We start from the raw sequence: 6,000 nt of genomic DNA, 5'->3' as shown, positions 1-6,000 counted from the left end.
CATGTCAAGAAGAAACCTTGGTTGTGTGATGTTTCTCCAGTGGAACTCGCTCTGTGTTTCTCCGGAAAACTTCATGACATCTTTTCAAATAGTGAAAACTTAAAATGCTTATATAAATCCCGCAACTATGCCACTACAAAATGGTCTTACATGCCTCAAATGGTTAACACAAAAGTAACCACCCACATATATAGTAGACAATGAAGAATAAACAAGACACTAATACGACAATATTGGGTGGCTGGAAAGAAATACACCGGTGAATAAGGAGGAGTGGAAGTGCGAAATCAAGAAAGCAATATGAAAGCACATAGCTATACGCAGTGTGCCACATACCACAATGTCCTCGATATTCTCTCCACAAATAACAAGATCCTTACCCATAAATTGGGACACTTGGTGGATATATTTTCACTAAGAACTGATCGTGCCTCATCAATATGTACATATTGTCTACACAGATTTTTAGTATTTTGAATGATATATTACTGTAACTGTAGTGGTGAATGGAATTAACAACCAGTTTGGATGGTGCCAAATAAGAAGCCAACAATAACACGTAATAACTTTTTGCAAGGTGCATTCCAATAGTTTTTCTGTAATTTTACTTGTGTACATATGCATACTAATATATAAAATTTTAATTTGATAAATATGCTGAAGCAAAAACAAAGAAACCAATAGATCTAGATATGAAAATGTGCAAGTAATTAAGTAAAGTAAGTGAATATAAAGGTGTAACTCACATATGGTGCATCCCATGAACTAGAATCTTTTCCAAAAGTTATTGCTTCAATGGGGTTTGACTTCAAGATTTCCATATTTTGTTTTGCTAGGCCATGGATGATATCATATGCTATTGAATCATTTCCCTTCAACTAAAATAGTAATAATGTGTTAAGAGGGACATAAATCATAGGACACATCCAAGGTAGAATCAAGAACTCGATAGCTAATGCAAATATCAAAGCTGAATTATTTATTCTTATGATATTAATGAGGATGCCAACAACTTCCCGGGGGGGGGGGGGGGGGGGGGGGGGGGGGCTTACCATGACCATGTTGATATTTGGATGAATCCAATGATTACAAGAGTGCACAAGAGTGTACATCAGTATGTATCTCTCATCCATCCCACACAGATAGGCATTTGTGGTGATTCTATCCATTATTTATTCCCTATTATTACATTACTGGCCCGTCTTCGTATCATGGTTATTCTGAATCATATGGTATAGTTTACAACACTTTGGAAATGGCAAATAAATAGAAATAAGATAGTTTTCAAGAGATGAGGATACAAATAAGGTGCATCGGTAATATCATTATTGAAGTACTAATGCATTCCTAGCAAATATGAGACCAGCGGTCCAAGATCCAAACATATTGCATGGATTGGCAACCTATCAAGAACAATAAAGTAGTTTCCATGTAGATCCACTAGCCACACCTTGGATTGAATGCCATGTAGCATTTCGTATTTTACTAACCCTTTAGGATGTGCATTCCTTATATGCCGCTTCTCCCATCACTCGGTAGCCAATAAATAACCCCAAATCATCTTCTTGGTTTCTCTACAATCCTAACATATTACGCATAACAAGATATATGGCACTAGAGAAAATACTAGGTTCTACTTCACCAGACAACACATCTTAGTCCTATAAAATTCTATAATGTTATAATGAATCATACGACTACCTCTAGAACAGTGGGGTGTAGCCGATGACCTTCGATTTGAAGTGCATGAGAAAAGAAACATAGAGCCACCGCTTGCAGAAGTAGATTAAGTTTAGACATTTTGATGTGGAATAGGATACATATCACCATATGAATTGATAACTATATATAGACTCGGTGTGTTTTCTAGAGGGGGATACAACACATTTCATAGAAGATACCTTTAATTATGGCATAGATGCACTAATATATGTATAAAATCTCCTTTTAATATCAATCAACCATGCGATATTAATTTGCAAGATTTTTCCAACTGCCAACCAGACCGTAATAAATTAAATTAATACGGGTGCGAATAATATTTTAATGCCCATCGAATATGAAATTTAATTCAGTATAAGCATAAATCTTTCTTTATTGGTTGAAACAACATGGCATTGTACATGATTGATCCTTGGAAATAACGATAATATCCATCCCATAAAAATATAAATGTGTACAATTGTTTCAACACATACTATCAATTTTAATTTATATGGAAAATATTCTGTACATCCTCGGGCATGTGGCACAATATGAATAAAGAGCCGTTTCATGTATCCGCAACATTTGTATGTTGGATTGACTCCCACACACATGTGTGTCCTAAAACGAATTTGGAATGCTCGAAGCCCATATACAAATCCTAATGGCTTAAACCACATGCCATTGTATGTGTTGAATATCTTGAGATCAATATAATAAATACATGGGTAGGATTATTATCTTGAAAGTTGCATGAACTTATCTAAATTCTTGTGCACATGAGGAACACTTTGATACTCACTGAATATATTTGTCTGGAAATATAGGGTATCCCTTGATTTCATAGAATTCAAATAGTCAAATTATAGTTTTGAACCCCCGAGCCATACATCTTTGCCTACTAATAAAGTACTGATTGCTTCTGTCGATTCACCGTCAACAATTTTACCTGTTTTTTATTTTTACTAGTACAAATGCTCGTGCGTTGCACCGGGCAAAAAAAATATAACAATGTATTATTTTTTTAAATCCAATTATTTCAAACGTTTTCATCCAATTTGCAACATTTTGAAAATCTGAAGATACACTATGAAAGGATATAAAGGAGCATGCACAACATGCGAACAGCTGTGCGAGAAGATGCAGCAAGAAGAAAAGGATGGATCTGAATCTGATAAGTCGCACCGTGTAGCCAGTCTCTCAGAAAATCTAGATAGGTGCCTTCCTAACTAAATATGACTTAGAAAAATAAGATTCGCTAATGGAGGAAAAAAAACATCACTGTCTTGCGTGCTTGCATATTTAGTTCGTTGGATCCAGGTGCTGCTCTTAAAAGTGAGGATCTGCAAGCATTTAAGACCTTCTGCTCTCTGTGCCACATTTTAAAGATATACATAACCTTGTGAACCTTCTAGATGTTAGATAGATACTACAACCTAACAAATATTATCGATCAATTGCAGTAGTTGATGTCTAGTGTCATTTGTTTGAGTTAATCAATGAATTATATGTATCAATATTTAAAATGCTGCTTTGAACATATCAGCATACCATGGAGACAGAGAAAAAATGACTTTACCTCATTCCACTTATATGCCCTTGTTCCGATGTTGATTTGACACCAACCTCTCTAGTGGACAGAGAATCCCTGTAAATAACAGCCTCTCGAGTCTCAAAGTACATACACATAAAATATTTCTCGAGTAATTTTATTGTTTCCATAATCAATCATGAACCTACTGTATCAACATGAACAGTCAATAGATATTAGTAGTGTAGACAGAAATACATATCACATACTCTTGCCATCTCATCACATACTCTTGATATCTCTCGCACACATGATGATCACATATTGTTGCTTCTGATTGCTTCTCCCTCAAACAAATACATCTATACGAATTGTGCTGCATATAATTAGGAGAATGTTATGGACCTCAAGGTGGGTGCAGGAATTTATCAGCTCAATCTACCTTCCATCACTGAAAAGACAGAAGAAAAAATTGCTTAGTTGTGAATTTCTTCAAGCATCTAATAAATAATTCAGACTAAAACTTGAGAACACGACATCATGTAATCAACTCGTACAGGGGACCAAGTTGACAATCGTGGATCAGGAATATAGTAGTAAGGGGACCAAGATGACATTTGTGGATCAGGAATATAGTAGTAAGGGTGATCTGTTGGATATTCCTTGCATGTTCATCATATCCCCCTACAGTCGTACCTTTTTTTGCGTGGACGGTCCATAAGAAAAGACCCATCCGTGGCCCAGTAGGGCAGCGAAGACCGGGCGAGGCACAAGGAATTTTTTGCCGTACGATCCCGCAGCCGTAGCTTCAAAAGAATGTATTGTCTGCAGGAGATTGTTACTCACGCTCACTCCAATTCTGGTTGCAATTCCGTGAATCAAATCTATGCCTCCTTTCATAGCAATGAGCTCTAGAACCTTAACCATCTAAGGGAAGATATTTTTTCATCAAAGTTATGAACAGACCCAATTTGAATGTACCTCATCAAATGAAAGGTGCATAGACGTTTAACAGACTCAAGGTATGAAGAATCATAGAATTCAGAAGATGGATATGCATACTATGTAGTAATGTCCCATGTCTACAGAAACCTCTATCTACTTTTCAGTGGGAAAATTAGCTACTTTCCAGACTTATGTGCTCGACTTGATAACTTATAAACACTCTCGGTCATTAATCTATTTCGCAGACTTCAGCACAATACATGTATAAAATTCATAGAAATTCTGTTCAAAAAATGTTAAGCTAAGTCGGAAATGCATATGTTACCCATCTTATTCTTCGACCAAAAGGAAGTAACAAACTCATATAAGTATAGATGAAAAATATGTTATGAGCACCATAAAGACAAAAATTATCAAATGACAAGGGAAGCGTAGTTTTGCACAAGTTACCATTCATGCACCTTAAAGATAAAAAATAGAGCTAATAAAGGATTGAGTCAGTAATATCTGTTGGACTATGAATGGGCTTAGGCCCATATAAGACACTAATCCCTGGTTAATCTTGAGGCCCATGTATGAGATGGCAGGTGGTGGGAAGTTTAGTCCCACCTTGCTAGTTGAGGAGAGTTGAGACCCCTTTATAAGGGCTGCTCTACCACTTACCATTGGGAGCTTGGGAAGAGGAGTGGTACACGCGCGCTCCTCCTCCTCCGCCGCCCGCCTCGCCTTGTCACGACGCGCGCGCGCCGCGGGTTGCGGGGGTGCGACTCTTGCCAGGACCCGCGTTGCCAGGATTCGTCGACCCCTTGCTGGGGGTGCGACGCTTGCCGGGAACAACGACTCCCTTGCCGGGAGTGGGCTGACTTGGTCGTGGGCCTCCGCAAGGCCCACGACTTTCTTCCTCACTCTGTGCTGCCTTCGGCAATCCCATCCCGACGACCGCGTGCACGGCTGGTCGAAGGTTTTTGGGGAGCGTCTCGACGCGACTGCTCCCGATCCGTCCCCAACTCTGTTCGCCTCTGCTTCCACTACTTCCTCTGCATCGACACCATGGCCGACGACGCCGCCGCTAAGAAGAAGGCCACGGACGACGTCGAGGCTGCTGCTGCAGCCGCCGCGGTGGCCTGGCCAACAGGGGGGGATAATCTGTTCATCCCTCGTTTACTCGTATTTATGCTAGCTATATATGTGATGCTCATAGAAGGTTTCGATTCTATGTTCTGTACGTGCTAGTATGCTTAGGTATTGCTATGAGATGCATACCTTTTATGCCATGCTTACTGTTTACTCGTGGATAAGTCTAATCGAAAAAGTGCTAATATTTCCAACAATATCACCATCATCTCAAGGTTCTTCCACTATCTTCGTCCTTCCCACCTCCTCGCGAGCAAACCCACTGCCCCACCCAAATCCATGTCATGTCTTCATCGACCTCACAATCAAAGTACAAATCATCAAAAATTGAATCACCACTCTGGCTGGATGCTATAAATCTTGTTTTCCCTTTCAACTGAGCTCTACAATGTTGAAATTTCTAAATCCACCTGCTTTCCTTTTTCTGCGTTTCCATTGTCTTCGTGAAAGTGAAACTAACTTACTGAAACCGGACATGTCCTCCACAAACCCAAGGAAGCTCTAAGTATGCTAGTGACCAGAGGTGTTGCGGATGGAGACGCCGTGCTGGACGGTGTAGGCAGCGAGGCCGCTGGTTTACTCGTGGCCTCGCCTGATCCTACCTCACCATCTGTAGGTGCTCCGTTTGGGGATGGAAGGATCCATGGGAGGAGGGAGGGGCGTCATGTAGGAACGATGCCACATCA

The 6,000-nt window shown here is 39.7% G+C and overlaps 1 long non-coding RNA gene across 1 annotated transcript; it reads right to left on the bottom strand.

The window, feature by feature from the left end:
• Positions 1-3,242: 3,242 nt before the first annotated feature.
• Positions 3,243-5,827, bottom strand: LOC125506350. The gene is made up of 3 exons (XR_007282637.1): positions 5,518-5,827; positions 3,932-4,162; positions 3,243-3,686 (listed from the first exon to the last, which is right to left on the bottom strand). It is a non-coding gene; the product is annotated as an uncharacterized LOC125506350 (long non-coding RNA).
• Positions 5,828-6,000: the final 173 nt, after the last annotated feature.

This window comes from Triticum urartu, chromosome 5 (genome assembly GCF_003073215.2).
Source record: "Triticum urartu cultivar G1812 chromosome 5, Tu2.1, whole genome shotgun sequence".
NCBI lineage: Eukaryota > Viridiplantae > Streptophyta > Magnoliopsida > Poales > Poaceae > Triticum > Triticum urartu.
Note: the sequence above shows the minus strand (reverse complement) of the source record. Positions and strands in the feature narration are given on the sequence as shown.